This window comes from Zea mays, chromosome 7 (assembly GCF_902167145.1).
Source record: "Zea mays cultivar B73 chromosome 7, Zm-B73-REFERENCE-NAM-5.0, whole genome shotgun sequence".
Lineage (NCBI taxonomy): Eukaryota > Viridiplantae > Streptophyta > Magnoliopsida > Poales > Poaceae > Zea > Zea mays.
This window is the reverse complement of record NC_050102.1, coordinates 163,833,375-163,853,044: the sequence shown is the minus strand read 5'-3', so window position 1 is coordinate 163,853,044 and position 19,670 is coordinate 163,833,375.

The following is a 19,670-nucleotide window of genomic DNA, read 5'->3' as shown; positions in this document are numbered from 1 at the left end:
TCCCAACTACTACAAGAGCTCTAGCATTCAATTCTAGACACACCAAAGAGATCAAATCCTCTCCAAACTCCACACAACGCCATAGTGACTAGAGAGAGTGATTTGCTTGTGTTCTTTCGAGCTCTTGCGCTTGGATTGCTTCTTTTCTTTCTCGCTTGTTCTTGAGATCATAACTCCATTGTAATCAAGGCAAGAGGCACCAATTGTGTGGTGGCCCTTGCGGGGAAGTTTTATTCCCGGCTTTGATTTGAGAAGAGAAGCTCACTCGATCCGAGGGATCGTTTGAGAGAGGGAAGGGTTGAAAGAGACCCGGCCTTTGTGGCCTCCTCAACGGGGAGTAGGTTTGCAAGAACCGAACCTCGGTAAAACAAATCTCCGTGTCTCACTTGCTTATTCGCTTGGGATTTGTTTTGCGCCCTCTCTCGCGGACTCGTTTCTTTATTACTAACGCTAACCCCGGCTTGTAGTTGTGTTTATAATTGTAAATTTCAGTTTCGCCCTATTCACCCCCCCTCTAGGCGACTTTCAATTGGTATCAGAACCCGGTGCTTCATTAGAGCCTAACCGCTCGAAGTGATGTCGGGAGATCACGCCAAGAAAGAGATGGAGACCGGCGAAAAGCCCACTACAAGCCAAGGGAGCACTTCATCGGAAGAGTCCCGCACCAAGAGGAAGGAGAAGAAGAAGATCTCCTCCAACAAAGGGAAGGAGAAGAAATCTTCTTCTCACCACAAAGAGAAGAAGGAAAAATCTTCTTCCCACAAGCCGCGTCGGAGTGGGGACAAGCAAAAGAGGATGAGGAAAGTGGTCTACTACGAGACCGACACTTCATCAACATCGACCTCCGGCTCCGACGCACCCTCCGTAACTTCTAAACGCCAAGAGCGTAAGAAGTTTAGTAAGATCCCCCTACACTATCCTCGCATTTCTAAACATGCACCTCTACTTTCCGTCCCATTAGGCAAACCACCAACTTTTGATGGTGAATATTATGCTAGGTGGAGTGATTTAATGCGATTTCATCTAACCTCACTCCACAAAAGTATATGGGATGTTGTTGAGTTTGGTGCACAGGTACCATCGGTAGGGGATAAGGACTATGATGAGGATGAGGTGGCCCAAATCGAGCACTTCAACTCTCAAGCGACAACGATACTCCTCGCCTCTTTAAGTAGAGAGGAGTATAACAAAGTGCAAGGGTTGAAGAGCACCAAGGAGGTTTGGGATGTGCTCAAAACCGCGCACGAAGGAGATGAGCTCACCAAGATCACCAAGCGGGAAACGATCGAGGGGGAGCTCGGTCGGTTCCGGCTTCGCAAAGGGGAGGAGCCACAACACATGTACAACCGGCTCAAGACCTTGGTGAACCAAGTGCGCAACCTCGGGAGCATAAAATGGGATGACCATGAAATGGTTAAGGTTATTCTAAGATCTCTTATTTTCCTTAACCCTACTCAAGTTCAATTAATTCGTGGTAATCCTAGATATACTAAAATGACCCCCGAGGAAGTAATCGGGCATTTTGTAAGCTTTGAGTGCATGATCGAAGGCTCGAGGAAGATCAACGAGCTTGATGATCCATCTACATCCGAGGCTCAACCCGTCGCATTCAAGGCGACGGAGGACAAAAAGGAGGAGGCTACACCAAGTCGACAACCAATAGACGCCTCCAAGCTCGACAATGAGGAAATGGCGCTCGTCATCAAAAGCTTCCACCAAATCCTCAAGCAAAGGAGGGGGAAAGACTACAAGTCCCGCTCCAAAAAGGTTTGCTACAAGTGTGGTAAGCCCGGTCATTTTATTGCTAAATGTCCTATATCTAGTGACAGTGACCGAGGTGACGACAAGAAGGGGAGAAGAAAGGAAAAGAAGAGGTACTACAAGAAGAAGGGCGGCGATGCCCATGTTTGTCGGGAGTGGGATTCCGACGAAAGCTCAAGCGACTCCTCCAACGACGAGGACGCCGCCAACATCGCCGTCACCAAGGGACTTCTCTTCCCCAACGTCGGCCACAAGTGCCTCATGGCAAAGGACGGCAAGCGGAAGAAGGTTAAATCTAACTCCTCCACTAAATATGAGTCTTCTAGTGATGATAATGCTAGTGATGAGGAGGATAATTTGCGTTCCCTTTTTGCCAACCTTAACATAGCTCAAAAGGAAAAACTAAATGAATTAATTAGTGCCATTCATGAGAAGGATGACCTTTTGGATTCCCAAGAGGATTGTCTAATTAAAGAAAACAAGAAACATGTTAAGGTTAAAAAGGCTTATGCTCTTGAAATTGAGAAATGTGAAAAGTTATCTAGTGAGCTAAGCACTTGCCGTGAGATGATTGACAACCTTAGACATGAAAATGCTAGTTTAAATGCTAAGGTTGATTCACATGTTTGTAATGTTTCAATTCCCAATCCTAGAGATAATAATGATGATTTGCTTGCTAGGATTGAAGAATTAAACATTTCTCTTGCTAGTCTTAGAGTAGAAAATGAAAATTTAATTGCTAAGGCTAAAGAACTAGATGTTTGCAATGCTACCATTTCCAATCTTAGAGATAAAAATGACATTCTTCATGCTAAGATTGTTGAACTTAATTCTTGCAAACCCTCTACATCTATCGTTGAGCATGTATCTATTTGCACTAGATGTAGAGATATTGATGTTAATGCTATTCATGATCATATGGCTTTAATTAAACAACAAAATGATCATATAGCAAAACTAGATGCTAAAATTGCCGAGCACAACTTAGAAAATGAAAATTTTAAATTTGCTCGTAGCATGCTTTATAATGGGAGACGCCCGGGCATCAAGGATGGCATTGGCTTCCAAAGAGGAGACAATGTCAAAATTAGTGCCCCTCCTAAAAGATTATCTAATTTTGTTAAGGGCAAGGCTCCCATGCCGCAGGATAACGAGGGTTACATTTTATACCCTGCCGGTTATCCTGAGAGCAAAATTAGGAGAATTCATTCTAGGAAGTCTCACTCTGGCCCTAATCATGCATTTATGTATAAGGGTGAGACATCTAGCTCTAGGCAACCAACCCGTGCCAAGTTGCCTAAGAAAACTCCTAATGCATCAAATGATCATAACATTTCATTTAAAACTTTTGATGCATCTTATGTTTTGACTAACAAATCCGGCAAAGTAGTTGCCAAGTATGTTGGGGGCAAGCACAAGGGCTCCAAGACTTGTGTTTGGGTACCCAAAGTTCTTGTGTCTAATGCCAAAGGACCCAAAACCATTTGGGTACCTAAAGTCAAGAACTAAACTTGTTTTGTAGGTTTATGCATCCGGGGGCTCAAGTTGGATACTCGACAGCGGGTGCACAAACCACATGACAGGGGAGAAAGGGATGTTCTCCTCCTACGAGAAAAACCAAGATCCCCAACGAGCTATCACATTCGGGGATGGAAATCAAGGTTTGGTCAAAGGGCTTGGTAAAATAGCTATATCTCCTGACCATTCTATTTCCAATGTTTTTCTTGTAGATTCTTTAGATTACAATTTGCTTTCCGTATCTCAATTATGTCAAATGGGCTACAACTGTCTATTTACTGATATTGGTGTCACTGTCTTTAGAAGAAGTGATGATTCAATAGCATTTAAGGGAGTGTTAGAGGGTCAGCTATACTTGGTAGATTTTGATAGAGCTGAACTCGACACTTGCTTAATTGCTAAGACTAACATGGGTTGGCTCTGGCACCGCCAACTAGCCCATGTTGGGATGAAGAATCTTCACAAGCTCCTAAAGGGAGAACACATTTTAGGACTAACCAATGTTCATTTTGAGAAAGACAGGATTTGTAGCGCATGCCAGGCAGGAAAGCAAGTTGGCACTCATCATCCACATAAGAACATAATGACGACAGACAGGCCACTGGAGCTCCTACACATGGATCTATTCGGCCCGATTGCTTACATAAGCATCGGCGGGAGTAAGTACTGTCTAGTTATTGTGGATGATTATTCTCGCTTCACTTGGGTATTCTTTTTACAGGAAAAATCTCAAACCCAAGAGACCTTAAAGGGATTCTTGAGACGAGCTCAAAATGAGTTCGGCTTAAGGGTCAAGAAAATAAGAAGCGACAACGGGACAGAGTTCAAGAATTCTCAAATTGAAGGCTTCCTTGAGGAGGAGGGCATCAAGCATGAGTTCTCTTCTCCCTACACGCCACAACAAAATGGTGTAGTGGAGAGGAAGAATAGAACTCTATTGGACATGGCAAGGACCATGCTTGATGAGTACAAGACTTCGGATCGGTTTTGGGCCGAGGCGGTCAACACCGCTTGCTACGCCATCAACCAGTTATATCTACACCGAATCCTCAAGAAGACATCATATGAACTCCTAACCGGTAAAAAGCCCAACATTTCATATTTTAGAGTCTTTGGTAGCAAATGCTTTATTCTTGTTAAAAGAGGTAGAAAATCTAAATTTGCTCCTAAGACTGTAGAAGGCTTTTTACTTGGATATGATTCAAACACAAGGGCATATAGAGTCTTTAACAAGTCCTCGGGACTAGTTGAAGTTTCTTGTGACGTTGTGTTTGATGAGACTAACGGCTCTCAAGTAGAGCAAGTTGATCTTGATGAGATAGGTGAAGAAGAGGCTCCATGCATCGCACTAAGGAACATGTCCATTGGGGATGTGTGTCCTAAGGAATCCGAAGAGCCTCCAAATGCACAAGATCAACCATCCTCCTCCACGCAAGCATCTCCACCAACCCATGATGAGGAAGAAGCTCAGGTTGATGAAGTAGAAGATCAAGAAAATGAGCTACCTCAAGATAATGGCAATGATCAAGGGGGAGATGCAAATGAGGAAGACAAGGAGGATGAGGAACAAAGACCGCCACACCCAAGAGTCCACCAAGCAATCCAAAGAGATCACCCCGTCGACACCATCCTCGGCGACATTCATAAGGGGGTAACTACTCGATCTCGTGTTGCACATTTTTGTGAACATTACTCGTTTGTTTCCTCTATTGAGCCACACAGGGTAGAGGAAGCACTCCAAGATTCGGATTGGGTGGTGGCAATGCAAGAGGAGCTCAACAATTTCACTAGAAATGAGGTATGACATTTAGTTCCACGTCCTAACCAAAATGTTGTAGGAACCAAATGGGTCTTCCGCAACAAGCAAGATGAGCATGGTGTGGTGACAAGGAACAAAGCTCGACTTGTGGCCAAGGGGTACTCTCAAGTCGAAGGTTTGGATTTTGGTGAAACCTATGCACCAGTAGCTAGGCTTGAGTCAATTCGCATATTATTAGCCTATGCTACTTACCATGGCTTTAAGCTTTATCAAATGGATGTGAAAAGTGCCTTCCTCAATGGACCTATCAAGGAAGAGGTCTATGTTGAGCAACCTTCCGGCTTTGAAGACAGTGAGTATCCTAATCATGTCTATAAGCTCTCTAAGGCGCTTTATGGGCTCAAGCAAGCCCCAAGAGCATGGTATGAATGCCTTAGAGATTTTCTTATTGCAAATGGATTCAAAGTCGGAAAAGCCGATCCTACACTCTTTACTAAAACCCTTGAAAATGACTTGTTTGTATGCCAAATTTATGTTGATGATATCATATTTGGGTCTACTAACGAGTCTACATGTGAAGAGTTTAGTAGGATTATGACACAAAAATTCGAGATGTCTATGATGGGGGAGTTGAAGTATTTCCTAGGATTCCAAGTCAAGCAACTCCAAGAGGGCACCTTCATTAGCCAAATGAAGTACACTCAAGATATTCTAAGCAAGTTTGGGATGAAGGATGCCAAACCCATCAAGACACCCATGGGAACCAATGGGCATCTCGACCTCGACACGGGAGGTAAGTCCGTGGATCAAAAGGTATACCGGTCGATGATAGGTTCATTACTTTATCTTTGTGCATCTCGACCGGATATTATGCTTTCCGTATGCATGTGTGCAAGATTCCAAGCCGACCCTAAGGAAGCTCACCTTACGGCCGTAAAACGCATTTTGAGATATTTGGTTTATACTCCTAAGTTTGGGCTTTGGTATCCTAGGGGATCCACATTTGATTTAATTGGTTATTCGGATGCCGATTGGGCAGGGTGCAAAATCAATAGGAAGAGCACATCGGGGACTTGCCAGTTCTTGGGAAGATCCTTGGTGTCTTGGGCTTCAAAGAAGCAAAATTCGGTCGCTCTTTCCACCGCCGAAGCCGAGTATATTGCCGCAGGCCATTGTTGCGCGCAATTACTTTGGATGAGGCAAACCCTGCGGGACTACGGTTACAAACTGACCAAAGTCCCCTTGCTATGTGATAATGAGAGTGCAATCAAAATGGCCGACAATCCCGTCGAGCATAGCCGCACTAAGCACATAGCCATTCGGTATCACTTTTTGAGGGATCACCAACAAAAGGGAGATATCGAGATTTCTTACATTAATACTAAAGATCAATTAGCCGATATCTTTACCAAGCCTCTTGATGAACAATCTTTTAACAAACTTAGGCATGAGCTCAATATTCTTGATTCTAGGAACTTCTTTTGCTAGCTTGCACACATAGCTCATTTGTATACCTTTGATCATATCTCTTTCATATGCTATGACTAATGTGTTTTCAAGTCTGTTTTCAAACCAAGTCATAGGTGTATTGAAAGGAAATTGGAGTCTTCGGCGAAGACAAAGGCTTCCACTACGTAACTCATCCTTCGCCGTCACTCCACGCTTCTCTCCATCTTTAGGGGGAGAATTCAAAGCAAAAGGACTTCGTCTTTGGTATAATCTTAACTCATTCATTTATGACCAAAGGGGAAGATAGCACTTAAAGGGCTCTAATGATTCCGTTTTTGGCGATTCATGCCAAAAAGGGGGAGAAATGAGCCCAAAGCAAAAGGACCGCACCACCACCAAATTCAAAAACTTAAGTGTTGAATATTTTTCAATTGATATCCTATTGTGTTCAAAAGGGGGAGAAAGTAGTATTTCAAAAATGATACATCAAAACCCTCTTGAACACTAAGAGGAGGATCCCATTTAGGGGGAGTTTTGTTTAGTCAAAGGAAACGCATTTGAAACAGGGGGAGAAAATTTCAAATCTTGAAAATGCTTTGCAAAATCTTATTCATTTACCTTTGACTATTTGCAAAAGAACTTTAAAATGGATTTACAAAAGAACTTGCAAAAACAAAACATGTGGTGCAAGCATGGTCCAAAATGTTATATAAGCAAGAAACAATCCATGCATATCTTGTAAGTATTTACATTGGCTCAAGTTCCAAGCAACCTTTACACTTACATTTTGCAAACTAGTTCAATTATGCACTTCTATATTTGCTTTGGTTTGTGTTGGCATCAATCACCAAAAAGGGGGAGATTGAAAGGGAATTAGGCTTACACCTAGTTCCTATATAATTTTGGTGGTTGAATTGCCCAACACAAATCCTTGGACTAACTAGTTTGCTCTAGTGCACAAGATTATACAGGTGTAAAAAGGTTCACACTCAGCCAATAAAATTACCAAGTTTTGGATTCAACAAAAGAGCAAAGTGGGAACCGAAGGCCCTCTGGTCTGGGAGCACCGGACTGTCCGGTGTACACCGGACAGTGTCCGGTGCACCACCGGACAGTGTCCGGTGCACCAGAGGACTCCAACTCGAACTCGCCACCTTCGGGAATTTCCAGAGGCGACTCCGCTATAATTCACCGGACTGTCCGGTGTACACCGGACAGTGTCCGGTGCGCCAAGGGAGGTCGGCCTCAAGAACTCGCCAGCTTCGGGAAACTCCAACGGCTAGTCCGCTATAATTCACCGGACTGTCCGGTGTGCACCGGACTGTCCGGTGCGACTCCGGAGCAACGGTCATCTCCGCGCCAACGGCTCTCTGCCGCGCATTTAATGCGCGCTCTGCGCGCGCAGAAGTCAGGCGCTCCCACTCCGGCACACCGGACAAGGAACAGTAGATGTCCGGTGTGCACCGGACACCTAGGCGGGCCCACAAGTCAGAAGCTCCAACGGTCAGAATCCAACGGCAGTGATGTCGTGGCAGGGGGCACCGGACTGTCCGGTGTGCACCGGACTGTCCGGTGTGCACCGGACTGTCCGGTGCGCCATCGAACAGACAGACTCCCAACGGCCACTTTTGGTGGTTGGGGCTATAAATACCCCAACCACCCCACCATTCATTGCATCCAAGTTTTCCACTTCCCAACTACTACAAGAGCTCTAGCATTCAATTCTAGACACACCAAAGAGATCAAATCCTCTCCAAACTCCACACAACGCCATAGTGACTAGAGAGAGTGATTTGCTTGTGTTCTTTCGAGCTCTTGCGCTTGGATTGCTTCTTTTCTTTCTCGCTTGTTCTTGAGATCATAACTCCATTGTAATCAAGGCAAGAGGCACCAATTGTGTGGTGGCCCTTGCGGGGAAGTTTTATTCCCGGCTTTGATTTGAGAAGAGAAGCTCACTCGATCCGAGGGATCGTTTGAGAGAGGGAAGGGTTGAAAGAGACCCGACCTTTGTGGCCTCCTCAACGGGGAGTAGGTTTGCAAGAACCGAACCTCGGTAAAACAAATCTCCGTGTCTCACTTGCTTATTCGCTTGGGATTTGTTTTGCGCCCTCTCTCGCGGACTCGTTTCTTTATTACTAACGCTAACCCCGGCTTGTAGTTGTGTTTATAATTGTAAATTTCAGTTTCGCCCTATTCACCCCCCCTCTAGGCGACTTTCAGCGGAGCCCGAGTAGCCTGAGGCGGCCATGGAACCCTTCGGGGGGGCTGGCCTTCGAACCCCTGACCAGTAGTGGGTGCCGGGCCCACGCGATCTGAGGCGACTGTTGAACCCTTCGGAGGGCCAGTCTTCGAACCCCTGATCAGTAGGGGGGGGGGCTCGGAGCCCGGTTCCTTCGCGGAGAAGGATCCTTTTCGGGGTATCCCCCTTTCCCGGTCCCTGTTGCAAGAGATAGAGAAAGAGGAAAAAGGAAAATGATACGAAATCGAACGACGTGGCGTACCTTTTTTGACGCGGTTGTTACGGCGAAGGCGAAGCGTCGCGCGCTTCTCCCGCCAGAGGCGTCGCGTGTCTCGCCGCGGAGTTAATGCGACGGAGCGAGTGGTTGGTGGGGCGGCCGTTGCGCGTGCGCGATCCGTTCGAGGGACGGGTCACGGGTGCACCGTCTTCACACCGTGGGAGGAGGCTCTCTTGCTGTCCCAGGATGGGACGTGAGCCTGGCTGACGACGTGACTGCTGCGCCCGCCCGCCTGCCACCGCCATTACTGCCGGCCCACTTTCGGCCGCTTTGACCAACGCGCCAGGCTGGCGCCGCTGGGTCGTGCGCTGGTTGCCTTGAGTCGCGGCACAGGCTCCGCAACCGAAGAGGCGCGACGGTGGCACAAGTGGCGGTGCGGTTGCTTGCATGCAGCAACGGGCGCGTCGGTTGCTTGACGCGTGGGCCTGGGCTTCCGAGCTGGCGTGTCAGAAGTCGGAGAAGCGCGTCCACCTGGCGCGGTTGCATGCCGCCTGCATGGCTGCCCGCCCTTTCCGCCTGTTGGTCTGGGCAAAAGTGGGGGGTCGCTTGTAACCGCTGGGCGGTCGTGCGCACCACGCGCGGCGGTTTGGCTTCTTCTGCCCTGAGCCGGTTTGCATGACATGCGGGACCCAGCCCCCGAGTCGCAGGGGAGGGCCTTGGAGCGTGTTGGAGAAGACTCAGCCCGTGGCGTCTGGGGGCGCACGTAGGGAGAGTTGCCTTTAAAAGGAGGGAGACTCCTTTCAGAAGGCAACCATGTCTTCTTCCTCCCTTATGCGTCGTGTCTTTCCATCTTCCAAGCCCCCGGATGGGGGGTATCCGCCGCCTTTCCGCCTCCTCGTTGGAGGAACGCAACCCCATGGGAGTTGGTACCTCTCAGCCATCGTTCGGCTTCAAGGATTTTCATCAGGCAGCCTGGTTGCTCCCTTCCGCCGGTGGTCACCCAAGACGGTGACCTCCAGCTCCTGGATGGGGAGAGGCAAACCAGGCTGTGATCCCGCCCTCAGCATCGGGTGTGTTCGTCATCCTCGCTGGGGCGGGGGTGGTTGTCGTCCTTGTTAGAACGGGCGGCAGCGAGCCGCCCGTCGGTCTTCTGTTGCTCCGCAGGCCTTCCCCATGGAGTGGGGTCGTTCGTACCTGCGGAGGGGGAACCGGAGTTCCGTTCGTAATGGCATCTCGAATGCCGGTGTGTTTGTTCATTGCGGCTGTCGGGGCCTGAACATGTATGTAATTTCTGCACGGAGCCGTGTTTTTTCCTCATCTTCGAGCACTAAGTCTCGCCTGTTGATTATCTGAACCGCTTTACCAAGCATGAGTCGCCCCGTGTCAAGGTGACGAGTGAGGTATCCGTATCCCGGAGGCGTAGGAATCCCTTGGCCCGATCGGCCTTGTTGTCTGGGGCTCCTCTAGCCTAGTTAAAGAGACCCCTCAGCCGCTCTTCGATGAGCCGAGGCCAGGGGTAGCGATATCAGTATGAATAGAGGCGGAGTTGGCTCGAGAATGGGAACCTGGTTGGCCGGAGCCTAGCTGGGTTGTCCGTCAGTGGAGCCGACGCCGGAGTCGATCGGCCGAGGCCTCGGGTCGGGCTGGCGCCCTTGGAAGCCGGTTGGCCGAGGCCCCAGGGGTAACCGGCCGAGCCGCCTGCTCGGGCCAGATTCCGGAGAAGTCCCTGGACCGCGTCGCCGTCCGAGGCTGGGTCGGACTTTGCTGAAGATGTCATCGATGCCGAGGGTGCTACAGCTCCCTTCAGCGTGAAGACCCGAGCCTGCAGGATCAGATCGTCTTGTAGCGTGTGCCTTCTGCGGCCGCCGAGGCCAGAAAACACACCCTCGCCGTGCTTGCGAAGCTGCGTCTTTTTTCCTCTTGCTTCGAGCATCTGGACTCTCTGTCGGTAACAGGGATGTTTGTGTGAGCGAGAGTTGCTTCTCACGGAAGGGACGAGTGAGGTATCCGTATCCCAGAGGCGTGGGAATCCCTCGGCTCGGTCGGCCTTGCCGCTTACGCGTACTTTCACCCGTCCATGAGGCCCTGTCCCCGACTTAGTCGAGAAAGCTTGAAGGACTGCTTCGGCAGGAGAGCTTCCGAACGTGAAGACTTGTTCGGTCCACGGAGTCGCTTTATCCGAACGCGAGTTACTTATCGCAGAAGGTGATGAGTGAGGTATCCATATCCCGGAGGCATAGGAGTCCCTCGGCTCGGTCAGCCTTGGCTGCTTACGTGTACTCCGTCGTTTTCAGGATCCGCTTTCCGAAGTAGTCAAGAAGCACGAAAGAAATCCTGCTAAAAAGAGATCCTTTTCGAGGAAAAATTCGATGCAGAGGGGGTCTCCCCCCTTTTAGCCCCCGAGGGAGGGTCGGGCTTTGCCGAGGCTAGGCCGACCCTTCCTTGACGACTAAACTTTGCGTAGGTGCGAGGTATATGAACAACTTGGAAACATCTTAAGGGTAGAAGCGACGTAGCTGTTTGATGTTCCAAGCGTTGCCGTAGATCTCGCCTTGATTGTTGGCCAGCTTGTATGTTCCGGGCTTCAGAACTTTGGCGATGACGAATGGCCCTTCCCAGGGGGGCGTGAGCTTGTGCCTCCCTCGGGCGTCTTGCCGCAGCCGAAGCACCAGATCGCCCACCTGAAGGTCTCGGGACCGGACCCCTCGGGCGTGGTAGCGTCGCAGGGACTGCTGGTACAGCGCCGAGTGTAGTAAGGCCCTATCCCGAGCCTCTTCCAGCTGGTCCAGCGATTCTTCTCGGCTAGCTTGGTTGCTTTGATCGGTGTAGGCCCTCGTCCTCGGGGAGCCGTATTCCAGGTCAGTGGGCAAGATAGCTTCAGCCCCGTAGACCAGGAAAAACGGCGCGAAACCCGTGGCACGACTCGGCGTCGTCCTTAGGCTCCAGACCACCGAGGGGAGTTCCTTCATCCACCGCTTGCCGAACTTGTTGAGGTCGTTGTAGATCCGAGGCTTGAGCCCTTGTAGAATCATGCCGTTGGCATGCTCTACTTGCCCATTCGACATGGGATGAGCCACGGCGGCCCAGTCCACCCGGATATGGTGATCCTCGCAAAAATCCAAGAATTTTTTGCCGGTGAACTGGGTACCGTTGTCGGTGATGATGGAGTTTGAGACCCCGAAGCGATGGACGATGTTGGTGAAGAACGCCACCGCCTGCTCAGACCTGATGCTGTTCAGGGGTCGGACCTCGATCCACTTGGAGAATTTGTCGATGGCGACCAGCAGGTGCGTGTAGCCCCCGGGCGCCTTCTGCAAGGGACCGACGAGGTCCAGACCCCATACAGCGAAGGGCCAGGTGATGGGTATCGTCTGCAGAGCCTGAGCGGGCAGGTGGGTCTGCTTCGCATAGAATTGGCACCCTTCGCAGGTGCGGACAATTCTAGTGGCGTCAGCCACCGCCGTTGGCCAGTAGAAGCCTTACCGGAAAGCATTCCCGACAAGGGCTCGAGGCGCTGCATGATGGCCGCAAGCCCTCGAGTGTATTTCTCGCAGGAGTTCCTGACCTTCGTCGATGGAGACGCATCGCTGGAGGATGCCCGAGGGGCTGCGATGGTAGAGCTCCTCTTCATCGCCCAGCAAGACGAACGACTTGGCGCGTCGCGCTACCCGCCGAGCCTCGACTTGGTCGGGGGGTAGCTCTCCTCGAAGGAGATATTGCAGGTACGGGGCCTGCCAATCTCGATCAGGCGTGGCCCCGCTCTGCTCTTCCTCGACGTCTAGTGCCTCGCCCTCGGGGGCCGAGGGTACCTCGGGCTGTGCCGAGGGTGCCTCGGGCTGTGCCGAGGGTGCCTCGGGCTCGGGCGCGTCGTCGATCTTGACAGAGGGTCGATGCAGATCCCGGGAGAAGACGTCCGGGGGGACCGTCGTTCACCCCGAGGCTATTTTAGCCAGCTCGTCTGCGGTTTCGTTGTAGCGCCGAGCGATGTGGTTGAGCTCGATCCCGAAGAACTTGTCTTCCAGGCGCCGAACCTCATCGCAGTAGGCCTCCATCTTCGGGTCGCGGCAGTGGGAGTTCTTCATGACTTGGTCAATGACGAGCTGCGAATCACCGCGGGCGTCGAGGCGTCTCACCCCTAGCTCGATGGCGATCCGCAACCCGTTGACCAGAGCTTCGTACTCGGCCACATTGTTGGACGCCGGGAAATGGAGGCGCAGCACGTAGCGCAGGTGCTTTCCAAGGGGCGAGATGAAGAGCAGGCCCGCGCCAGCTCCTGTCTTCATCAGCGATCCGTCGAAAAACATGGTCCAGAGCTCCGGTTGGATCGGAGCCGTCGGCAACTGGGTGTCGACCCATTCGGCCACGAAGTCCGCCAACACCTGGGACTTGATGGCCTTCCGAGGGGCGAACGAGATCGTTTCGCCCATGATTTCCACCGCCCACTTTGCGATCCTGCCCGAGGCCTCTCAGCACTGGATGATCTCCCCCAGGGGGAAGGATGACACCACAGTTACCGGATGAGACTCGAAGTAGTGTCGTAACTTCCGCCTTGTCAGGATCACAGCATACAACAGCTTTTGAACTTGTGGGTAGCGGATCTTGGTCTCGGACAGCACTTCGCTGACGAAGTAGACCGGCCTCTGAACGGGCAATGCATGCCCTTCCTCTTGCCTCTCGACCACAATCGCGGCGCTAACCACCTGAGTGGTCGCGGCGACGTAGACCAAGAGGGCTTCTCCATCCGCCGGGGGCACCAAGACAGGCGCCTTTGTAAGGAGCGCCTTCAGGTTCCCGAGGGCTTCCTCGGCCTCAGGGGTCCAAGCGAAACACTCGGCCTTCCTTAAGAGGCGGTACAGAGGCAGACCTCTTTCGCCGAGGCGTGAGATGAAGCGGCTCAGGGCCGCGAGGCATCCCATGACCCTCTGTACACCTTTTAAGTCCTTGATGGGTCCCATGCTGGTGATGGCCGCGATCTTCTCCGGGTTGGCTTCAATGCCTCGCTCGGAGACGATGAACCCTAGGAGCATGCCTCGGGGCACCCCGAAGACACACTTCTCAGGATTGAGCTTGACTCCTTTCGCCTTGAGACATCGGAATGTCACTTCAAGGTCGGAGAGGAGGTCGGAAGCCTTCCTTGTCTTGACTACGATGTCATCGACGTAGGCCTCGACTGTGCGACCGATGTGTTCGCCGAACACATGGTTCATGCACCGCTGGTACGTCGCGCCCGCATTCCTCAAACCGAACGGCATGGTAATATAGCAGTACATGCCGAACGGCGTGATGAAAGAAGTCGCGAGCTGGTCGGACTCTTTCATCCGGATCTGGTGATACCCTGAGTAGGCATCGAGGAAGGACAGGGTTTCGCACCCAGCGGTGGAATCCACGATTTGATCGATGCGAGGCAGAGGGTAGGGAACCTTCGGACATGCTTTGTTGAGACCAGTGTAGTCTACACACATCCGCCATTTCCCCCCTTTCTTCCTCACAAGCACAGGGTTGGCAAGCCATTCGGGATGGAATACCTCTTTGATGAACCCTGCTGCCATTAGCTTGCGGATCTCTTCGCCAATCACTCTGCGCTTCTCCTCGTCGAATCGGCGCAGAGGCTGCCTGACGGGTCGGGCTCCGGCCCGAATATCCAGCGAGTGCTCGGCGACATCCCTCGGTATGCCGGGCATGTCCGAGGGACTCCACGCAAAGACGTCGGCGTTTGCGCGGAGAAAGTCGACGAGCATTGCTTCCTATTTGGGGTCGAGCCCGGAACCGATCCGGATCTGCTTGGTGGTGTCGCCACTGGGGTCAAGAGGGACGGCCTTAACCGTCTCCGCTGGCTCGAAGTTGCCGGCATGGCGCTTCACGTCTGGCACCTCCTTGGAGAGGTTCTCCAGGTCGGCGATGAGGGCCTCGGACTCGGCGAGGGCCTCGGCGTACTCCACGCACTCCACGTCGCATTCGAACGCGTGTTTGTACGTGGGGCCGACGGTGATGACCCCGTTGGGGCCCGGCATCTTGAGCTTCAGGTAGGTGTAGTTGGGGACGGCCATGAACTTCGCGTAGCATGGCCTCCCCAGCACAGCGTGGTAGGTTCCTCGGAACCCGACCACCTCGAATGTCAGGGTCTCCCTTCGGAAGTGTAACACCCTGAATTTGGGGGTATAAAATTTCTTTGCTCATATTCACAAATTCAGGTGTTATTTCCTTTTCTCATCCTTCCTAATTCTTTTCTCTCTCATTTCTATAGGAGCTAAGTGCTTATTTTACTTGTAATTATAGTCTATTATGTTAAACCTTAGTGGAGTATGAATTGTTGCATCATGTTGAACCCTAGATTTCACTTTTGGTTTGGTGCATAATTCTCAAAAGGTCTAATTTGAATTTGGGGCTCATTTGAATTTGAATCAAATAGAATAGGTAAAAAAAAGAAAAGGGAAAAACAATTCAGAATAAAAGAAAAAGGCAAAGAGGCCCAACCCAGCCGCCCCCTCGGCCTTTCGGCCCAGCCGGCCCATCTCTCGCGCGCGCGCCTCCCTCCCCTCCTCTCTCTGCGCAGCGGGCCCGGCCTGTCGGCGCGGCCGCCTTCCGCGCACCCGCCTCCCTCTCTCACTGCTCGTCCGGCCCCACCTGTCGGCGCCCTCCTTCCCCGCGCGCGCCCGCTCCCTCGCTCTCTCTCTGCTCGCGGGCCCGGGTTGTCAGCCCCGTCTTCCTCACGTAACCGCCGCCCGAGCTGCTCGCGCCCGCCTTCCCCGCGCCCACGTCGCGCGTGGAACTCGCCCCCACCTCGCCCCTGGCCACTTGAGCCCCGAACCCCACTCGCCCTCACCCCCCTCCCCCATTTGCGCCCCAGTAGACCCTCTCTCTCCCTCGCTACGCGCACGCAGAGCGCCACCGCCATAACCCCGCCGTCCCGAGCTCGGTTTCTCGTCGCCGGTGGAGCTCCGCCGCGCCCTTAGCCCCGATGAGCTCCGCTCTGGCGTCCGCAACCCGGAACGTGCCCCAATTCCTTCTCCCCCTCCCTATTTCTCTCTGCCCGCGCTCACCCGTCGTCCGCCGTGCAGCCGCCACCGTCGCCCCGGGTCCCCGTCGCGTCTCCGTCGCCGCCGAGGAGTCCCCGGAGCCCGCCTTGAGGTAACGGACCTCTCCCGCCCCTATCGCCCCTTGTTTTGCTCTCTGTTGCGATTGATTGCTCGCCGGAGTAGAATAACCCCGCCGCCGAGCCGCCCCGCCGTGAACCGCCCCCCTCCGGTGCCTCTGCCCCGACCCAGACCCTACCGGAGAACTCCCCGCGCCCTCCCCGACCTCCCTGACCGCTCGGATTACCCCAGGGCCCCGCCAGTCGCCCGTGCCCCTCGTCTCCGGCGAGCCCTCCGCCGCGGGGACGAGCGCCGCCGCCCCAACTAGCCGTAGGGAAGACCCAGGCCGCCCACCCGATCTCCGCCGTTCAATCCAGATCGGGCGGCCCTGATTCAACTCGCCCAGACCTAATCCTGGCCGTCCGCCAGCGATCCAGCGGCCCAGGCCCACTGCCCCCTCACCCCGTCTCTCTGCCGTTTGGGCCCAGCCTGTCAGCCCGCCCGCGCGCGCGCTGTCCGCCCGGCCCCGCCTGTCAGCCCGCCCGCGCGCGCGCTGTCCGCCCGGCCCCGCCTGTCAGCCTGTCCGCGCCCCGCGCTGCCCGCCCGGTCCCGCCTGTCAGCCGCCCAGGCCGCCGCGCGCCCGCGCGCCCGCCCGCAGGATCTAATCCTGATCGTTCGCTTTAGATCTGACGGCTGTAGGCGCTCGATACCCCTTCGCCCGCGCTTTTCTTAAAGAGCCCCCCTGTTTTCTGGGAATTGCGCCCGCCGTCCCTGGTTTCTCGCAGTTAAGCCCTTGGCCCTTTTATTTAATTAAAAATAAGTCCTTAGGGTATAATTTTAACCCCTAAACTTGTAAAATTCATAACTTTGCCATATGAACTCCAAATTAGGTGCTTCAAATTGCAAAATGTTCATAATATTATTATCTATCTGTTTATGCAATGTTTCCCTGCTGTTTCCATGTATTAATTAATAGCTAATCACTAGGATAGGATTAAGACTATTGAAACCTTATTTAAGATAATTGGAAATGAGTAGACTTTAATAAAAGTTGGATTACTTAAGTTTGTGGACTTAAACACTTAAGTTTAGGAACTTAAGCCAGATAATTATTTAATCCCACCACCAACTTAGACCTGATTAGTGGATAGTGAATCACTTTGTGTAATCCTCTACCCCCAGACCTAGGGAACTTTAGAGTGCCTATCCCTTTTCTGTGATGAACTTGTGACCCCTCTCTGCTGTATATGTTTGGTATATTGTTTTTGTCTGTTATTTTCCCAAGTGCATAGTGTGAATGATTGCTTTGCGTAGACAACGAGCAGTCTGTGTTTCCCGAGGCAGTTGCAGAGGAAGTCCCTGATCAGCAGTTTGGTGAAGGCAAGTGTCCTCTGTCCCACTATGTCCTATTCATTTATAACTTACTACCCCGCATTACTTACTTGAAACCTAAGGATTGACTAGCTTTACACTTTACTTTGTCCTTGATGACCTACTGGGTTATTATGGTTAGCACTTTGCTACTGCTTTAACATAATCAATAAACATGATGTGGCTATTTATGATACTGTTATCCTGTTGATGTTGATGACCTTGTGATACTCTAGGGGGCTCAGGCTGTTTCCTGAGTACCTCTCCGTAAGGACTGGTTCGTTGAGAGACCACCCGGGATAACAGTGCAACCATGAGGGTGAAATGGGATGCCCTTAGCTGATTAATTAGATGAGCTAGAGGTGTAGTTGCTTAGCCGTCGTGCCGTCAATGGGGTCCAGGCACAGTGCTTGCTCTGCCGAGGCTGAGTGCCGAGGTTCTTTCGTTTTGCTCTTTGTTAGTCACTCTCCTGCGGGGAGGGGTACTGTGTTTATCAAACTGGAGAAACCTAACGGGCAGCTATGATCTCTAGGGAATCTTTGTAAAAGCTACGTAGTGATGCCCTGCCGGACCACCTAGGTAGTGGTCAATGGGGATTAGCTCTCCCCGGGTAGAAAGGGAATCATGGCTCATGGGTAAAGTGTGCAACCTCTGCAGAGGGTAGTGAAACTGGTATATCAGCCGTGCTCACGGTTAAGAGCAGCCTTGGGATCCTCTTTGATTAGAGATACAGATGATTCGAGATACAATGGTTATGATATGGTTTTGGTTCGACTAAGTTGATGATGTTCCTCGATGAGGAAATGGTTTACGGGTTGATTAATGCTAAAATCTGGCTTCTACTAATGATAAATACCTGACCAACTAAAAGCAACTGCTTGAGCCTAACCCCACATAAAGCTAGTCCACCTCAGCCAAACGGGACATTTGCTGAGTACGTTGATGTGTACTCATCCTTGCTTTACCACCAAACACCAGGTTGTCCGCATTGTAATCACTGCTCAGGAGAAGGCGAAGCCGTGGAAGGAGACTTCCAGGAGTTCCAAGACTACGATGAATTCTAGGTGTGGGTTGGCGGCAACCCCCAGTCAGCTGCCTGTGAAGGCCTTATCGTTACTGCGTTTCGTTTAGCACTTTGATTTACTTGTTAAGACAATGACTATGTGGATGTCTATGACTCTATGATGTAATAAGTACTCTTTTATGTTATTATTCGAGCATTGTGTGATGATGTTCATTTATGTAATCGCTGTGTACGTGAGTTCTGATCCTGGCACGTACATAGTTCGCATTCGGTTTGCCTTCCAAAACCGGGTGTGACAGGAAGTTGGAGGGCGTCCCGAAGCAGACGGGGAGGTCGAGTCGCCCGAGGGGCTGGACGCGCTTCCCAGGGATGATCCCGTGGAAGGGCGCAGCGCCTGCTCGGACGGAGGACAGATCGACGCGCAGGAGCTTGAGGGTCTCGGCGTAGATGATGTTGAGGCAGCTGCCCCCATCCATCAGGACCTTGGTGAGCCTGACGTTGCCGACAACGGGGTCGACGACGAGCGGGTATTTCCCCGGGCTCGGCACATGGTCGGGGTGGTCGGCCTGGTCGAAGGTGATGGGCTTGTCGGACCAGTCTAGGTAGACTGGCGCCGCCACCTTCACCGAGCAGACCTCCCGGCGCTCTTGCTTGCGATGCCGAGCCGAGGCATTCGCCGCATGCCCTCCATAGATCATGAAGCAGTCGCGGACCTTGGGGAACTCTCCTGCTTGGTGATCTTCGTTCTTGTCATCGTCGCGGGCCCTGCCACCCTCGGCGGGTGGCCCGGCCCTGTGGAAATGACGCCGAAGCATAACGCACTCCTCGAGGGTGTGCTTGACGGGCCCCTGATGGTAGGGGCACGGCTCCTTGAGCATCTTGTCGAAGAGGTTTGCACCTCCGGGGGGCTTCCGAGGGTTCTTGTACTCGGCGGCGGCGACAAGGTCCGCGTCAGCGGCGTCGCGTTTCGATTGCGACTTCTTCTTGCCTTTCTTCTTGGCGCCGCACGGAGCAGACGCCTCGGGAGCCTCTTCCGATGGGCGGCCCTGGGGCTGCTTGTCCTTTCGAAAGATAGCCTCGACCGCCTCCTGGCCAGAGGCGAACTTGGTGGCGATGTCCATCAGCTCGCTCGCCCTGGTGGGGGTCTTGCGACCCAGCTTGCTCACCAGGTCGCGGCAAGTGGTGCCGGCGAGGAACGCGCCGATGACATCCGAGTCGGTGATGTTGGGCAGCTCGGTGCGCTGCTTCGAGAATCGCCG